The sequence below is a fragment of the Malania oleifera genome, chromosome 12, assembly GCF_029873635.1.
Source record: "Malania oleifera isolate guangnan ecotype guangnan chromosome 12, ASM2987363v1, whole genome shotgun sequence".
NCBI classification, from domain to species: domain Eukaryota; kingdom Viridiplantae; phylum Streptophyta; class Magnoliopsida; order Santalales; family Ximeniaceae; genus Malania; species Malania oleifera.
Window position 1 is genome coordinate 15,197,033 of NC_080428.1, and position 20,429 is coordinate 15,217,461.

The following is a 20,429-nucleotide window of genomic DNA, read 5'->3' on the forward strand; positions in this document are numbered from 1 at the left end:
TGCAAAATATTTTTCACAAGCTTACTTATTCTTCAAATATCTGATGAGCCTTTATTTTGAGAAAATTATTTCTGAGATATTTTGAATACTCTAGTTGGAACTATTTGAAACTTGTGGTGATTGATTTACATTGATACTTTGTTCAAAATGTTGACTCTACGAGTCCAATCTTGTTTTGATAATGACAAATCATTTGATATTTAATCTGTGCATTGAGTTTGTGAAATCTTGGCAAGATCCATGGAACTCAAAGAGTACGGGAATCAAGATGCAAACGGCAAAGTTCAAGAATATCCTGGGAAAGGGCATTTACAACTCATGTATTAACATTTTTATATGATTTAATTTGAGGCTCATTATAACTTAGAATGGTTTTAGGATTCATGCATTTCATGTACATCATTAGGAAACTCTTATGGACCTTGAAATGTTTTCAAAATCATGAAATATATTTTATGAAAGACCCAAAAAAAGGAGCCAAGCAGATTTTTTAGTTAGAAATGAAAATTTGAGAAAATGGGGACTTCGGTCGCCTAAACTCAAACCTCAGTAGCCTGAAGAATTTCTTCAGTTGCCTGAAGATTAAGTTCAGTCGCCTGAAGAATTAAATGGAGAAGACAGAACCTGGCCGAGGCTCTTCGGTCGCCTGGTTCCACGCCTGACCTTGGAACCTTAGGCGCCTGAAGTTGACACTTCAGGAGCCTGAAGTCTAGTTCAGTTTCATGAACTCGCGGGAAAGCCTAAAAATTAGTTCTTTATTGAAAAGACACGCGAAGTATCTTATTGATCCAACGGCTGAGAATAATTCTAAGGGTAATATAATATATATTATGAATATCTAAACCCTAGAACACAAGCAAAGAGACACAACAAGAAAGATATACATCTCATTGCAAGACTTGAACCCTAGAGCCGATTTTCTGCACTTCAATCTTCTTCCATCTTCATTGGGAAAATCTCTACTGAAATCAAAAGGGCATTCATTCATCCAACTAAACTTTAATCCAGTATGAAGGTTTGATTTGTCAAGTTATTACTTTTCAAGAACCTCTCATCTCTTTACGTGTTTATCATTAGAAAGAGGTTTTGATCTTAAGTGTGTATTCACATATAAAAACTGATTTTCGAAAAGATCATGTTTTGAGAAAAACTTGTTAGCTTGGTTGATTGATTTGCGATTCAAGAAGTACATAAACACATATTCATATATATTGTTCATTGGGCTTCTTATTGAAAAACTTACTTTGATTAAAATATTGGAACTTGAAGGAAAACTTTGTGATTTTTGATTAAGTTGTATTCAAGTCAAATTCTTGTTAAATAGCTCACTTCAAATATACTTGTGCATCTTTACAAAGTGAATCAAGAACCCTAGTGGACTCCAAAGTATTCCAAATATATTTTCACTTGGGAGTTTTGATTAAATACGAATTTGTGTGTTGACACATATCATACATCAAACGATTGTATCGTTTTTCATACATTCTTGAGCTTCAAGTTATATCATATGTTAATGTACTAGGAAATTGAATTGTACTCACAAGCTTTTTTTAGAAGCATTGTTTTGAGTGTTATTTTCAGATTTCATTGTAAACACGGTTTGGGTTGTGAACCGGGTGTGAGGAGGAAGTTGTACCTCTTGTGAGCAGCGGATAAGGAGGGAGTTGTACCTCTTGTAAGCAGTGGTTTGTAAGGGAAGCTCCGTCCCACTTTAAGGAGTAGGGTTTTTAGTGAATCCTTGAGTGGTTGCTCAAGGCGAGGACGTAGGCCAAGTCAGCTAAACCTTGTAAAATCGCGATTGTCTTCTCTCTTCCTTTTACTCTTTATTTTCCGCACTATATTTAAATTGAGTATATTGCATGCATAGATAGGATTGCCACACTCACACATAATTGAGCAACTAGAAGTAGTTGGTAAACTTATAAGAAGTGTGCAAAAGGAAATTAAGTGGATTATTTTTTTTGAATATCCAATTCACCCCCCACCCCTCTTGGGATTACACCTTAATCAACACAAAAGATTGGTTGGAAATACACTCTAGGCCTTGATTGCACATTAACATCTGATTGACTGTTTAGCACATGTTATTGGCACTAAACATATTTACCATCATCTATGCATGCATATTTATCTGGATTGTATTTTGGTACATATTTGCTTGATTAGAAGAACTTCATTTGTATGCAAAAATTATATTGATTATTGTATTCTAGGCTCGGGCCTAAAGAGAGAGACTTGCCCTGGTAAAAGTCCCGGATTGGCTTTGACCTGGTTAGGAAAGTTAGGTGCACCATCTTGGTAAGGTGTTTTATACGGTGCCACTCCACTCGTGAAGTGAACCCTTAGTGGAATCCTTGTGCTTGTGAGCCAAAGCGGGGATGTAGGCAGGATTGGTCGAACCCCGATATCATATCCGGTGTCAAGTTTACATTTCCTACATTATATTCTGCTTTGTGCTTGATTTAATTTCCTTACTGAATATTCTGCATATCTGATTGGCACAATATTGCATTTGATTGGGAAATATTAGAATTGCGTTGTATGTACTAAGAGGTGATTAATATATCGTATATGCAATTTCATATATACTTAGACTGCTCTTAGGTTGCGTTATACTGTTGGTTAATTAGTTGAACCTAAAAGGAAAAATTTTTAAATCTCCAATTCTCTCCCCTCTTGGGATTGCACCAAAGTCAATACCTTGTGTTGACCATTGAAATGGCGAAGATAACATCATCAATTTCTTTATGGAAGAGGAGCTTGATGACTAGATTGTAGGTCTCTAGATCTAATTCATGGTGATCTTAAAGCTTAGCCTATCCTTACCTATGATTGTTTCATTTGGATGTGCTTGTAGTCCTTTGGTTGTTGTAATTGAGGAAATAAAAATTTTCCTTGACCTGTACATCATGGTGACTTGCCTAAATATGAGTATATAGCAAAGTTAAAGCTATTTTGTCAGAGAACTTGCATTTTTTTTTTTTAACAAAAATACCTATGCATATCCTCCACCTAGGCCTTCCTCTTGACCTTAATGTCTTCCAAAATTGGCTTCATCATCATGATAACTTTTTAGGAAGTATGAGACCTCGAATATTGCTTTGACCATTTGTTGTGTGTTGGCTATCAAATCAACGTTGGTTAGCCTAGTAGGTGTTGGTTAAAGAGGCATAGAAATTGGATTCCTGCATTATTCTACTCACTCTCTAGATTTCCAAACCAATCCTTTTTTGGTTTTTTCCTCTGGGACCATCACAAGAGGTACCCCTAGGATTTCTATCACTAATGACATCTTTTTTCACTTCCATTGGTAACTAACAACATAACTAGTCTCACTAGGTGAGCCAGAAAGATGTTTATCCAATTTATTTACAAAAAGCTTTTAAATTTGGTAAACTGGTGATTGTTTGTCGGCGAAAGTTATAAGTGGTATGCTTGGGATTACATGCCCCCATTGAAGGTGTAGGGGTAGTGTCTTAGAAAATAGGGAATTAGAATTGTAGAAATTGTAAAAAGTTATAGAAATAGGAAATAAAAGACAAAGGTGAGTAGATTTATATTAGAAGAATTTAGGATGGGATAGAGAATATATATATGTAGATAGTAGTAGGGGGGGGGAGAGAGAGAGAGAGAGAGAGAGAAAAATTTGGAAATATGATTGACTGTATTTGCACTAGGCTAGTTGAATAATATCTGTCCTCTACAAGATCATCATCAAGACAATTTATTGACATTGGATTTTGAAGACCCATTTGGGTAGTCAACATTTTGGTGACTGTTTACACATTAAACAAGTATAAACACCCAAAACATTTATTCCCTAACTTGTCCTTTTATTTTAGAAGATGGAGTCACCACTTTATTTTAATTTTTGAAAAGGAAAAATAAAGGAAAATATTTTGAAAAGATATTAGGTTCAAGAGTACATTTGTGAATAGGGAAGGTAATAGTTGAATTCAAAAAATTAACATCCTAAAACTCCCATTACACAAATAATTACCGTGCTTACCTTGTGTTTGTGTATCTCCCCTTATGAAAAGCAAATTTTTGGAAGAAAGGCTTGAATTTCGGGAAAAAAAAATTGAAAAATCAAATTGAAGAACCAGGTAGTCGACCACTTGATAAGGTGGGTCAACTGCCCTCCGCAATTTTTTTGTTTCTTTTGCTTGTTAATTTAAAAAAATTACTAACCTTAACCCCTTTGGAAAGGCTTTTGTAGGATATATGCAAAGGATTTAACCTCAAGAAAATCCTACTACTTAATGCTTAATCAAAACACATATCCAAACATGCAAAAAATTTGAAAATGAAGAAGAGAAAAAGGAAGCACTTTTGGTTGCTTTATTTTGTATGACTTGATCTATAAAGTAGTCTGCCTACATATTCTCAAAAGATGAATCAAGCCATTTGTAATTCCCAATTTGTTTTTTCATTTTCATGTTAAAAACATTTTTCGAGGTTATTTTTGTTAAAACTCTTGAATTTGTACAATTTGACATCTTTAGTAGCAAAACCTCAACCCAACCTGAAGTCTCATGTTCTATATTTTAGAAAAGACGTTTTTTAATCTATTCAATAACCACATCATGAATGGTTCATTAAAAAGTTAAATTTTATAAAAATATATTTTGGTTTCTTTAAAATGAAAACCATAAAACCTATAAACAAAAGTGCGAGGTTTTAGAGGGAGAACCACAAACCTACCTTAAAAGCCACATCATGGATATATGACTCCAAAATTTTTGAAAAATTTTACAAAAATATGGAAGCTTTTATGAAAACCCATAGAAATTCCCTTTATTTTATGAAAAAAATTGGTTTTTCTTTTTGTAGAGAAACCATGAAAACCTCTAATGAAATATCAATTGAGTTCAATCAAATATGTTATATCAAGTGTAGAGACTCCAAAATACTTGAAAACCTATAAAAAAAAAAAAAAAAAAGGTGCAGAAAATAGCATTCTCAATATTTGGCAGTTGACCACTTGCTAGGGCCGGTTATTTTCCTATAGCCAATGGCTACTTTTTCAAATAGAAAAGGGGCTGATCTACCATTTGCATGGGCTGGTGGACCACCTGAATGTGCATTTCTACATAATAATCTAATCTTGACTTTCAAACATGTTTTTACCTTTGCAATCAAGATAGAAACATATTCTACTACTCCTAACATGCATATTTTATATGGATTAATAGAGAAAGCATAAAGCATTTTTCATAACGTTTAAAGAAACATAAATATGCTTCAACATGCCAAAATTCATACAGTAAGAGGAATTTTATGAGGTAAAGGATTAGGTAAAGAATTTTTTGAAGAATAAACTTCTGTAGATTAAGTGGAAGAAACCCTCACTTCAAATCACACCCTGGATCCCTCTTTTAAAATAAGAGATGTATGGTTTGCTCTCTTTTTTCTTTTTCTTTTTTTAAAACTAAAATCTCCTTTTGATTGCTCGAAGAACTTTGAAAACCTCACCTTACCCCCACTTCGACATGCCTTAAACTCTCCTACAAGAGATATTTTTGTAGATCTCCAATAGAATGGAGGGAAAACCCATTTTGAGTTTTACTTTTGAAAACTCAAATTCAAAAGTAACTACTCACCACAAACTGGCAATGTCAGAGGTTGACATATGGCATCATTAGGGTATGTCGCAAGCCCAAAATCCCTAGCCAATCACATGAAAATAAGTCAAATTTTTAAATTTTAGCAGGACTGGTCAGTTGCCTATAGAAACCGATCAACTGCCTATGGATGGTGCCAAGTAATGGTAATGGAGGGAAGGCTAGACGACTACCCAGTGAAAATTTTTATTTTCTCTTTACTTTTTTCTTGAATTTTGATATCTTTGTTTGGGTTAGTTTTTTTTTTTTTTGGTAAAAACAATGACTATCGACAACTACCTCTCTTTTGCTAACATCTTTGAATTAAAATGTTAGGAAAATATAGAGATGTCAATTTTGACCAAACTCCAATAAAAGGGATATGAATATTGCCCTTTCATAACTTAATGATTGCTCACTCAAGTACTTCTTGAGAGTTTCTTGAACCTTCAAAAAATTTTCATGAATTCTTTCTCATATGTTTACCAAAACATATCTCTAAATTTGCATTATTGTTTTCAATGAATTTTGCTAAACATTTTTTTTTTAGCACTTTGGATTTTGAATTCTAAATGATGACATCATGAAAATGAAATTCAAGGGATGTTGGAAGTTGAGTTGAAGCAAAATTTTGTTAGGGCAGCAATATTATTATTGATTATTCTAATAATAACCTTACTTTTTTTTCATCAATAAATAAAAAATTTGCACAAAAGAACAAACTCTTGGAAATGACCATACACTCCCTTAAAATTGCCTTAGCTAAAATCCTTGGAATTTTAAAGAACTTCCTTAAATGCTCTAGTTTCAATTGAGTGAATCCTCTTTCTAAATTCAAATGACAAGTATCAAATCCTCATTAAAAACCTTAACCTTGTGATTGTTTGGCCTAAACCTATTATCTTATTTGGTAGGTTGCCTACATGCCCCACTTTCGCATTCAAGTCTATCCATAGTTCAAATTTTATTAAGAAGATATCCTGTAAGATTTTTTCTTTGTAATAACCTTGTGATTTTTTGTTTTGTTTTTTTTTTTGGAAAGACCATCTCCTATGAACAATAATGAAGTCACAATTGAGATGATATTGAAGTCACAAACACATTAAGGCAAAAATTTGTACTTTATTACTTGTCAAAATGTCATTACATTATTTTTGAAAAACAAAGCTTTAAGACTTAGATGTTCTTGTTTATAGAAGAAATATTTGAGACTCCTCTTAGTTGAAATTGTGACTCCTTAGAAGAAAGCTATCTTTACTACACAAAGCCCTTGATAGTGATGAACCTTCTTTGTTGATGCTTCTGTCCATTGTCTTCAACCTCATTAACTAATTCGAACATTGTCCTTGAATTCTATCACTTTTAATTTGATGAGATACCAAATTCCATCTTTTTTTCATAAATATTCTTTCCACGACTCCCATATAATTGATATCTATACTTCAATCATTTTCAGGAGCCTTTCTAATGTCTTTAATTCCTTATATCTTTCACTCAGACTACATAAAGTACTCTTATTACAGTTAACAATGTCTTAGGTATCAAGAAGTAATATAGGGAAATGGTAAAATGGTACAAACACAAATGGAACTAAAAGGATAAGCTTATTAACAATGAAAAACCTTTTTTTTTTTTTGGCTATAGGTCAAACCAAATAAAGGTTTGTGTTTAGCGAATGACTCATGCATAGGAACATCCAGCTCATGCCCCCTTTGATTGATTGATGGCTTACTTTTGAATAATTTAGAAAATTTCTTGAACTTTTTTTGTAATGAAGATGACACTATCCTAGTTGTATGGATCTATGGCCTACCTAATAATATTTAAAGGAATACACAATTTCCAAGAATTGAAATGCAATTGCGAAGACACAAGAACCAATCTCAATATCATGATTAACCTATTCTATACCTTTTCTCATAGTTCCATTAAAAGCCCTAACCATAGTGTTTCTCTCTCTTATTGAAGATTTATCTATGTCCAAATTCGTTATTGTTGAATATGGACAAAAAGTAAGTATTGAACCATTATCAACCAATACTTGTGGTATGATATTTTGTTTATGATTTACAATTGTGTATGAAGAATAAACATGCCCTTTTCCATTTAGTGGAATCGCCTCATCTGTGTAGGCAATGTTGTTAATTACCAGCATATAATTAACTATGTTCTCAAATTGTTCAATTGATACTTTCTAAGGTACATGAATTTCCTTCAATATTTTTCAGCAAAGTATTCTCGTGACCTTTTGAAGCTGTGAGGAAATTATGTATGGAAATCCAAGCTAGAGTTTATTTAATTTTATGCAATGTTGTAGTCACTGATCTTGAGTTGTTGTAGGACATTCTTAACATTTTCATCATAAATTTCTTTATTCTTCTCCACATTAGCTTCACTTTCTTTCTATTCACCTACTTTCTCTTCACCCTTTCTTCTTCTTTCCAATTCTTCAAGAGTATAACAACATCCACTTCTAATTATACCACCAACACCAAATAAATCAGCTACCCTAAGCTAACTCACTTACTTTTACCATTATGTTTCATAATTTGAAGGCATAACTCGATTTAAGTAATATGGAAACGAAGTAGGTGCTTTGAGAATCAAAGGTTCAGTATTGGATATGGATGGTGGCTCATATCAAATTGTTGTTGGGGTAAGGTCAATGACAAAGGAAGATTGATTGATTCCATGGATCTCACATACTTTAAAGTATTAATGGAAGCCTTCTATAATTTAGTAAGGTGTAGTTTTCATATTAGGATTTGAAACATTATTAACTTGTTGGAACTTCAAAAAGTTGGCATCAATGGGGTCATGGATTTTATGTTTAGGGGCTAAACAATTATTAGCAGCTTAGTTAGGTGCATTCATATGATATTTTATGATTTAGGTTGGACCATAGAATTTGATATTCTACCTTGATTTCATAGGTACTGGTACAATGTTTTGTTTATCTAGCAACTGATGGTATAAGCCAACCAAGGGAGTTCAATGAGTGGTGAATTCCTCCTTGGTCTCAAGTTAGCATTAGCTTGATTAAGGTTGGCATTCGATGGATTGGATTGTGAGTTAATGATAATTTGAGTGGTATATGTATAAATAGCATGGATGGAATTCAGGTTTTGTGTTTTGAGTTTTGAAACTGCATTCACCTATTCTTCACTTTTCTTTTTCTTGACAAAGATATTTTTCCTAGAAACTTGTTCAATTGATTTCAAAGTGGTGTAGTCATGCACTTAGTTCTCCTAACTTTAATCCACTTTCAATTCTTTCCCCAATAGCCACAAATGTTGCAAAGTTGGATAGACTTTGTAGGATCAACTTGTCATAGTATACACCTTTTAGTGTACCCACAAAAGTGCTAACCTTTTTGGTGTCCAATAGCAATGGATTTACATGAGCAGCAACCATCCTCCATATTTGAGCATAGTCATTTAAAGTTTCTAAGCACTTCTTCTCCATGTTCTAAAGACTCATTTAATGTATGACAATCTTAGAATTGAACCAATATCTTTTCAAAAACAAATTGGCCAAGTCCCACCATTTTCAAACTCGATTCTTCTTAAATGAAGCATACCACCTCAAAGATCATCTAGTTAAACTTTCATGGAATATATGAATCAACAACTTTTGATTCTCAGTATATGGAGTCATAGTGCGAGTATACATTCAAATATGAATATTGGACATCTTGTGCCACTATATTTATCAAATTCAAAAACTTTGAATTTATTTGTAATCTTTACAATAGTGAGAAGACACAAATTTTCAAAATCTCCTACATTTCCATCTTGTATGCCTTAAAAATTGACCTCATTTGTTCTATGTAAGTTATGTGATCTTTGTTTTCTTCTCCTTTATTTTTTGTTGGCTTGGTTAATTCTAACTAGGCCAATTCGGTAACTACCCCTTGTCTAGTTATGTTTATGAAAATGGGTTCTTGAGCAACTAGTGGCGCAACTAAAGGTTGAGCGTCATAAACTACAAGTGACTTCCTTTTATGAGTTGGACTAGATTCTTTACAAATTTCCAAAGTCCCAATTCTTTTTTCAAATGGAGATTCCATTATTGCTATATTCCCCTCATTTTGACTAGATTTCGATCATTTCATGTTTTGAGACCAGGCTAATAATGATTGGGTCATGAGTAGGTGAATAAATTTTATGTCTTAGTGGAATTTTGAATACCCTATGAAGATGTATGAATTAATATTTATAAATAGAAAAAAAAAAACATTCCACTTGGCAATGTATGAGCAACAAAGAGGATAGGATTCAAAGGCACAACTAGTGCAACATATCAAATGGTTTTGATCTAATTTTGGCTTAAAAGCCTTTAATCAATCTAATTGGTATGTTGTGCCATTTATGCAACTAAATTCTATAAAAAAAAAAAAGTGAATACAAAAGCACACATTAGATAATTGATATGCCTATAAAACAATATTTATGGCTCCATGTGATTTAGCATTTGTTTATCTCCAAATATCGGGTAAAGCTCTATCTTAGGGATGATAAGATAAAGTTTTCTTATGCATGGTTTGGCTCCACATACCATAAACTCCAAAGGATCCAATATTGTTTTCAAAGAGAATAAATCGAGTGAATGAATTTTTATTTATAAGGCCTATACGAAAAACAAAACCTCATGAAGGTCCTTAGTACTTTTTCCTTCTCCTATATCCTACAAGTAATGGAGTCTGGGTATAATACTTGTGTAGTGTAGTGAAGGTATATGAATAGAGCACTTATAAATGCAAATGCATGAACATGGCAAGGCATATACATCTAACATATCTCATGACAACATATACACACAACATGAGAACATGAACAGAAACTCCATATAATTACAAAAACATATTCACAATCACATAAGAGGTGACCTGAATATCGAATGTTCCTAGCGGATTCACCAAAGCTGTTGACATCAGGTTTCAAAGACTTATTTGGGTAGCTAAAACTTTGGTGCTCATTTACACATTAAACAAGTATAGACAACCAAACCATTGGTTCCCTATCTTGTCCTTTTATTTTAGAAAAAAAAAATTACTATTTTATTTTAATTTTTTAAAAGGACAAATAAAGGAAAAACTTTTGAAAAGATGTTAGGCTCAGGAGTACATTTGTGAATAAAGAAGGTAAAACTCTAAATTCTTTTTTATTGGAATTCAAAGAATTAGCATCCTAAAACACCTTCTACAAATGGTTACCATGCTTACCTTGTGTGTGTCTATGTGTGCATGTATGTCGCCTCATGAAAAGCAAATTTTTGAAAGATATGTTTGAATTTTGAAAAAAATATTGACAAATCAAATTGGAGAACTAGCCAGTCAACTCCCTACAAAGGCCGATCAACTACCCTTTACAATTTTCCATTTCTTTTGCTTGTTCATTTAGAAATTTACCAACCCTTAACCCCTTCAAAAAGACATTTATAGGATCTATAAAGAGGATGTAACCTTATAAAAATCCTAATACTTTCTATCTAATCAAAATGCACATCTAAACATGGAAAAAAAAAATTAGAAAATGAAGAGAAGGAATGACTTTTGTTTTTGGAATGGTTGGATCTAAAAAATAGACTATCTACATATCCTCAAAAGAGGAATCAAGCCATTTATAGTTCCCAAAAAATATTTTTTTGGGTTATTTTTATATTTTTTTGGGTTATTTTTGTGAAAACTCTTGAATTTGAATGATTGAGTTTCTTTAAGAGGAAAACCACAGAATTCAACTTGAAATCTTGTGTTTTATTTTTTAGAAAAGGGGCTTTTTAATTCATTCAATAGAGACATCATGTATGCTTCATTAAAAAGCTGAACTTTCTAGAAATACATTTTGGTTTCTTTAGAAGGAAAACCATAAAATATATAAAAAAGTGTGGATTTTTGGAGAGAGAACCACAAACCCACCCTGACATTTGTTAAAAAGTATTGGAGAAAACCCAAACACCACATCATCGATGTATGACCCCAAAAAATTTTGAAAAACTTTGCAAAAAGCATGGAAGATTTTATGAAAATTCATACAAATTTATTTGTTTTATGATAAAGTCAGTTTTTTTAATGGAGAACAATGTAAACCTCTAATGAAATATCAATAGAACTTAGTCAAATGCACTTTATCAAGTGTTAAGACTCCCAAATACTTGAAATTTCGGAGAAATTGAAGAAAAAGTGTAGAAAATAGCACTCTCTGAATTTTATGGTAGACCCCTTGTAGGGGCTAGTTGACTACCTGTAACCAATGACTACTTTTTCAAACAGTAAGTGGGTTGGTCAATCGCTTGCATTGGCTAGTTGATTTCCTAAATGTGCATTTCTACGTAGTTATGTAATTTTGACTTCTAAGCCTACTTTTTCTTATGCAGTCAAGATAGAAACATGTTCTACTACTCCTAAGATGCATTTTTGACATAGATCAATAGAAGAAAGCATGAAACATTTATCAAAACAAAGAAACATCAATATGATTCAACATGCTAAGATTCATCAAATAATTGGAAATGAACAAAGTAAAGGACTAGACTTTGACCTTCTTGTAGAACAAACCTCAGCAAATCAAGTGGAGGATACCCTCACTTCAAATCACACCTTAAATCCCCATTCAAAATATGAGATGTACGATTTTCTCTTTTGTTCTTTTTTTTTTTTTCAACTGAAATCCCAATTTTACCACTTAAAGAATTTTGAAAATGTCACCTTGCCCCCACCTGGATGTGCCCCAAAATCAACCACAAGAGGTCCTTTTACAGATCTTCAACGGAATGAAAGGAAAATCCATTTTGAAATTGAATTTTAAATATTCAAATTTAAAAATAACTTCTAATAACAACCAGCAACCAACTACTAGTGTTGGAGGTGGACATGTGGCATCATTGAAGGTATGTGACAAGCCCTAATCCCTATCCAATCACATGAAAAGTACAAAATTTGAATTTTGGTAGCGCTGGTCAACCGCCTATAGTAGTCGGTCCACATTTTATGGATGATGCCAAATAATGGCAATGGATGGAAGGTCTGTTGAATGCCTTAAGTGGTTAGTCGACCACTCAAAGAATACTTTTACTTTCTCTTTACTTTTTCTTGATTTTTGATGTCTTCATTTGGGTTAAAATTAGTTTGGTCAAAAAATGACTATTGATAGTACTTATGCCTATTATAAGTCAATTCTATAGCTACAGATAAATTGCAATGCTTGGACTAAATTAATAACTCTAAGCACACTTCAAGTAGTTTTTAAAAATAAAAAGGCTTATATGTAACATCATCATTTACTATAGTTAACTTTTTCCATCTTCCTTTTATATGATTAACCTTCTTTGGAATGTCACCATGATTAGCTATTTTGATTGGTATTAGACTCTATCGTTAGACTTGCCATAATTCTTGGTTGTTATTCCCCTATTTTATGAGAAAGCTAAAAAACTATAGGGTATGCATAACCTAGGCTGGTGGATGAAGCCTTTTCTACTCGCCTCTATTCCTTTTTCCTTATGTGCTCTTTCTCTCTTTTGTAAAGGAGGTTTGCATTGATCCAATTGAAACTCGAGGTGAAACTTCCCTATTATCATTCTTCTTTCTTGTTCTTGCTTATTCATTACCCAAAGTTTCTAATATCTCTTTAGGTTCCTTTGGCCTCTAACTTCAAATTGGCCAATTGTGGAGTCCATTCTAGTTTCTCAAATAAGGCAAAACCATTTGGGTGTTATCTAGCATATGGAGCCTCAATGACTCCCACATGTCTAGGTTGTAACCAAATTTGTCACTAACCTAGACCTTCTAAATGATACGTGACTAATCATCAAGCCTCTTTGTATAACCATTTTGGTTATGTTGGTTGGTTTTTGATGTACTAAATAATTTAGATTCTATTCTTTTCCATAGTGTCTTTTAACTTTTTTTTCACGATTTTATAGTGTTTTTCCATGGTTTTGGTTCTCTCTATACAATCTTTCAATATTACAAAGTTGGCTATTATTAACCATGTTTTTTGGAATTGTGGCTAAAAGTGTTGCAATCACATTTTCATTGAAATAACAACAGAAAATGTATTTGCAAGCAAGCATCTATTAAAATTTCAAAACCTCATCAAATTATGATGAATACTTTTTCATTGCAACTTCAACAATAGTTGCAATGTGTTGGAGCTGCAGCAAAATGATTTTTTTTCCCTTAGTGAATTTTTATAAATTATTACTTATTACTTCAAGTTCATTGGGATAAAAAATATTGTAATTAAGTTTTTATGTTTAAATGAATTGTTATGTATTACAATATGTTGGGATTGAATTTTGATCAATGAAAAAGCCACATCATTCATTAAGTAAAAATGAATTTAGTAGCTTGAGTATAAGGTCCCATTCAATTATATACATAAGCAATTATATGCAATAATAAATGTATTTTTAGATGCATATTGTCGTAACAGATGTATACATTGGTGCATACACAAATGTAGTGACAAATGTAGTGGTAGATATAGCAACATATGTAGTGACAGATGTAGTTGGAAAATTAGTAGCAAATACAGATACAAATGCATAAATTGAGACTGAGGAAGCTGAGTATCATATTCCCATTAACTTAAAAAATTATCAAAATATCTAGTTGAAAATTAAAATTTGATTAAGATGTTAGATCCATGTTGAATCTAAAATCCGAATTTCCTAATCAAAGTTTGAATTTCCTTGGAAGTATGCTAACCTTTTTTTTGGATTGAAAAATTTATACTGTCAAACCATACAAAAGGCATATTCTCCAACCGCAAAATAAACATAGTTCATTAAATGCTCCTTAATAGTCATTATTTTCTAACTACTTTGGAACAAACCTACAAAGCGAGTGATATGTTCTTAAATATGCTTATTTAGTCCCCCATTTACCTATGCAATGTTTTTATTAACTTCGTAATTCCCACTTCTTATTATTGTTTGGAATTACACGTGGTATATTTGATGTTTTAGGAAATCAGAGTTTAAATCGAAGAGTTACGTAGTGCAAGGAGTTAATGCAGTAATTTAGAAACACAAGGTTCGACCAAGTGCAAATCATAGCTCAACTAGGTCTCCATAACCTTGATTCAACTGCAGTAGAAGTTCCCTGATCGACTATATGGTGTGACCAAGAAGTCATAAGGAGCGACTAGGTCGAGCTAAAAGATTCTAGAGTGCCAATTAACAGTAGTTTAACAAATACCCTTGACCAGGGCATGACCAGGGGACCTTGGGAGTGTGACTTGGTTGACGATGCCACCAACTAAACATGAAGAAATAATTGAAGATCTTCTAGACTGTGTTAACCAAGGTACAACCAGAAGACCTTGGAAGTGTGACCAGGTCGACGCCGGTTGACTTTAGAAATATGTTTCATGATTTTGCTGCCGATTGTTTCCTGATTTGAATATGAATGCGTGTATACCCTAGGGGGAATAAATTGAAACCTCTATGCCATGGAGAGAGAGGCCATCAAGTCGTGTATTGATTTTGTTTTCTGGGATTGAAAATTTTTAACTTAGTTTTCATTTTTGCTGTGTAGTGATTCTTAATTTCAATAAAAGAAATGTTCACATTATCATTTATCATCTTGTCTTTGCATTTTATTGCGTACATAATGACTTGCTAATCTATCAGATTCTCTAGTTGTGATGAAACCCTAAGTTAGATTCGCAAAGCTAGGGTTTAGTTGATTGTTCATAATAGGGTGTGGTTGCATGATGTTATTTAGACTTTTCTAAATTAATTTTCATAATCAAAGTACTTAGATTAGCGTGGATCAAGCCTGATCTATGTTCATGCAACGGGATTAATAGAAAGGAATCCGTGTTCGCTAGATAGGGTATACCCAGTTCTCCCAATTGTGCTCCAAACGATTAGTGTGAACCCGAATACGCTAAACTACTCGAGCGGATTACTTGTCTTTGTTTTGGGTTCATCCTATGTGCTCGTATTAGGATGAACTGTTGAAACCCCATTATGGATAATTGACTAATCCTTAACTATTGTGAATTAATGGCTTAAGATGGATTCATAACTGGGGAGTTACTCTCCCATAAATACTTTGTGCTCGTCTTAGTATAATTGAATTAATTTATTTGCTTTGATAGTTCTAAATAGAAAATCCAATGTTCAACCTTTTCTCATTGTTTCTAGCATTGTAAATTAGATCAATTTTGGTACACCACTACATTGAGTCCCTGAGGATTAACACCATACTTACTTTTATACCGAACTTCGAAGTAGTTAGGGATTTATAAATTTTATCTTTGGTAGTTAAGGACCTAAGCCTTGGAGAAGCTATCAAATTTGGCACCATTTTCGAGGACTCACTTATGGTAGTAAGCCAAAATTAGTGTAGTTTGCTACACGATCTTTACTTTTATTTTCTTTGTTATTTCATTATTATTGTTATCCAAAGTCTTGATATTGTGTGCTAACTTGTTGTATGCAGGGTTTGATAACTCTAGAACCTAAATTATTGCCTATTGACCCTGAGATTAAGAGATCCCGTAGGTTGATTAGGAAGTCCACTTCGAGTACATAATTAGCTGAGTCCTCCAACTCTAAAGTCATGGCTGAATGGCAATCTGTTCTGGCTCTCAATAATCAAAATCAAAATCCAGACCCTCCTACTCCCCATTGACCTGTGGTGGTGGAGCATCCTCTTTGGCCTCTGCGAGACTACTTCACTCCCAATGCATACACATCACCGTCTTGCATTTGGTTTCCGGATGTTAAGACAACACAATTTGAAATCAAGACCTCGATCATCTTGATGCTTCCTAACTTCTATGGGATTTTCACTAAAAATCCTTATAAGCATCTTGATGAATTCCTCAAAATTTTCTTGACCATCCACATCTCCAATTTTTGTGATGATGCCCTCTCCTTTAGGCTATTCATGTTCTCTTTTAAGGACAAAGCCAAGTAGTGGCTAAATTCTTTAGAGCCAAACTCGGTGACCACCTGGGCCATCATGCCACATGAAATTCTTAAAAAATACTTCCCTATTGGGAAGACTAATCAGCTTAGGAAGGTTATCACTAGTTTTTCCTAGATGAAGGATGAGCAATTCTTCGAGACTTGGGAGCATTTTAGGGACTTTCTGCGTAAATGTCCACATCATCAAGTCCCTAGATGGCAACTATTCCAAACGTTCGATGAGATAATAGCTGAGCGTGATCGATCTATGGTCAACACATCCTGTGGAGGTACCTTCCTAACAAAGCATGAGAATGAGACTTGGACTCTTTTTGAGACCTTTGCTGAGAATTCTTAAAAACACACCATTGCTGCTCGTAAAACTTCCCAAACTTCTTCTTCCTATTCCAAGGGGGTTTAAGAGTTAGTAGCCGGCCATGAGCTTGCACCCATTTTGCACACTATTCTCAAGAAACTTGATCAGGTCTTTTCCTTAAGACAACCATCTCAGCCGGTAGCATGTGCGAAGTTGTGCATCATATGCTCCAACCCATATCATACTTATTACACTTGTCCCCATTTGCTTCTCATACATAAGGTTGTGCAAGAGGAAGTTAAGTCTACCCACAATTGGTACAATACATCAGCTAATGATCCATATTCCACTATGTACAATCCTAGGTAGGGTTGAAATCCTAACTTCTCCTAGAGGCATCAAGCTCTAGGATTTCTAATCCCAAGACCTCAAAAATCACAAAATGCTCTTCCTCGTCAACCTTTTTAAAATCCAAATCATAAAAATCTTAGCATGCTTGCTCTCCGTCACCAAGCTTATCAACCACCACCTCCTTAAGAAGCTCTATATGATTGTTCTTTTCAAAATATAGTGTTGAAAGCCCTTAAGGGTAACGAGGCAGATCGTTAGGGTCGATCGGAAACTAATCCATTCCCATTCCCAGTCCATAGTGAAGCTAGAGGCCACCTTGGGCCAACTAGCTACATCCGTGAGTAGGCGAGAAGAGGGTAAGTTGCCAAGTCAGTCCTTTATCAACCTAAAACATCAATATGGGGTAGAGAGTGATCCAACTTCCAGTTATTTGATTTACCATGAGCAAGCCCAAGCCGTGACCACCCTTAGAAGTGGCAAGGAGGTAGACAACAAGGTCAAGGAGAAGTCAGACTTAGGTAACGGTAAGGAAAAGATGACTGTATATCCCATTGTTGAACTATGTACCCCTTCTTCTTCCAATCTGGTGAGTGATCCCGTGATGCCTGCCTCCTCCAACGATTTCACATTGCCCCACTATATCCTTGCTATACCATTTCCCGTAGCTCTTCAATCAAATTCTAAGTCCAAGAAGAAAGCCAATGTAGAGTCCATGATGGTCACATTTAAGCAAGTCAAGATCAATCTTCCCCTCTTAGATGCAATTAAGAAAGTGTTGGCCTATGCAAAATTCCTTAAGGACCTATGCACTCAAAAGCGCAAATATCGGGTGCACATGAAGAAAAGAGCCTAGTTGACTGAGCATGCGAGCTCCATTTTTTAGGTCACATTCCCTCAAAGCATAAGGATCCCAACGCTACCACCATCTCATATGTGATCGAAGATTACACCATCTATAGGGCCCTTTTGGATTTGGGAGTGAGTGTGAACCTACTTCCTTATTTAGTCTATCGACAATTTGGTCTAGGAAAGCTTAAGCCTACCTCGGTCACTTTGAGCTTCCCTGACCGATTCGTGAAAGTTCCACAGGCTATTGTTGAGGATATCCTAGTGAAGGTCGATATGTTCTATTTACTAGTCGATTTTTTTTGTCTTAGACATGGAAATACCAACCTGGCCAAAAAATAGATCCCTATCCTCCTAGGTTGACCATTTTGAGCCATGGCTAATGCATGTATCCAGTGTAGGACCAATGTCATGGATATATCCTTCAGCAACATGAAGCTCAGGCTAAATGTTTTCCATGCCTCTCTAGTCCCATCTTATAATTTCTAATGCGTGGACGTAGATATGATTGACAAGTGTGTTGAGGAAGTTTCCCCCTCAATTCTTTTGAGGGACCCCTTTGAGGCTATGCTTCTACTTGATCGTCCTTTTATCTTAGGTCTAGAGGACTCGTGTGAGCATATTTTTGCTGTCTATGACTCAACCTTTAGCCTAGAGAAAAGGCATTGTAAAGCTAAATTTGAAACCCTTCCTACTCTTTCTAGCATTCCAGCACACCCTTCCATTGAGGTCCCACCATCACTTGAGTGGAAGCCCCTTCTAACTTCCCTCAAGTATGTCTTCTTAGGCCCCCACGAGACCCTGCCTATTATCTTTTCATCTAGTTTTACTAGTTCACACGAGTCTCGACTCATTAGTGTCCTGAAAAAATCTATTAGAGCCATAGGGTGGTCGGTGGCAGACCTTAAGGGTATAGATCCATCTATTTGTATGCATTGGATTCACCTTGAGTTGAATGTTAAACCTATTTGTGAGATGTAGTGGAGGTTAAACCCCAATATGAAGGATGTGGTGTTGAAGGAAGTGGTAAAACTCTTAGATTCTAGAATAATATTTCTTATTTCCTATAGTGAGTTTGTGAGCATCGCGCAAGTGGTTCCCAAGAAATCAGGAATCACAATTGTTGAAAATGATAAGGGTGAAGGTATCCCTACTCGCATCACTAGTGGGTGGCAAGTATGCTTCGATTACCAAAAACTCAATAACCTCACCTGCAAGGACCATTTCCCATTGCCATTCATTGATCAAATCCTAGAGAGGCTAGTGGGCCAAAACTTTTACTATTTTTTGGATGGGTACTCCGGGTATAATCAAGTTACGGTCCACCTGGATGATCAAGAGACGACCGCCTTGACTTGCCCATCTGGGACCTTTGCCTATATGAGGATGCCTTTCAGGCTATGCAACACCTTGTGACTTTTCAACGGTGCATGCTAGCCATTTTCTCTGATATGGTTGAAAATATTCATGAGGTGTTCATGGATGACTTTTCTATGTTTAGACCCTCCTTGGATGCATGCTTGGAAAACTTGTCCAAAGTTCTCTAAAGATGTATGGACACGAACTTAGTATTGACTTGGGAAAAGAGCCATTTTATGGTTCAAGAGGGCATATTGTTGGGACACATTGTTTCCACTCGGGGGATCGAAGTCGATAGAGTCAATGTAGATTTAATTAAAAAACTTCCTCCCCCTACCTCCATTAAACAAGTTCGATGATTCCTAGGGTATACCGGTTTCTACTAGTAATTCATTAAGGATTTTAGCAAAATTTCTTGGCCTTTGACCAATTTTTTAGTCAAAGATGCACCATTTGATTTCGATAAAGATTGTCTAATTGCATTCGAAACTCTTAGGACTCTTCTTTCTACCACTCTGATTATACAGCCCCCTAATTGGTCTCTCCCTTTTGAGAGGATATGCGATGCGTCGAATTACACTGTAGGGACTGTGTTGGCGCAAGGAGCTGACAAATTGTCCAATGTGATCTACTATATTAGTAAGACTCTTTAAGGACCTCAATTAAAATACACTACCATCGAGAAAGAGCTTCTAGCCATCGTCATCATGCTTAATAAGTTCCACTCTTATCTCCTAGGGTTAAAAGTCTTTGTTTATTCCAATCATGCTGCTTTACAATACCTTCTTATGAATAAAGAGATCAAAACTAGGTTTATTAGGTGGATTTTGCTCTTACACGAGTTCGATTATAAGATTCGGACATAAAATCACATAGCTGATCTTTTGTCTCGCATTCTAGTTAAGGGGTTTACCAACCCCTATCCAGTCTAGGACTCCTTCCTCGATGAGCATTTCTTTACAATGTCATCTTGAATTCCATGGTTCGTTATGATTTTGAACTACTTAGCCATGGGAGCCATTCCTCATGAT

The 20,429-nt window shown here is 34.6% G+C and overlaps 1 non-coding gene across 1 annotated transcript; it reads right to left on the minus strand.

Moving 5' to 3' along the window:
* Nucleotides 1-16,630: 16,630 nt before the first annotated feature.
* On the minus strand, nucleotides 16,631-16,736 carry LOC131145355 (small nucleolar RNA R71). Its single transcript, XR_009134138.1, has one exon. It is a non-coding gene; the product is annotated as a small nucleolar RNA R71 (small nucleolar RNA).
* Nucleotides 16,737-20,429: the final 3,693 nt, after the last annotated feature.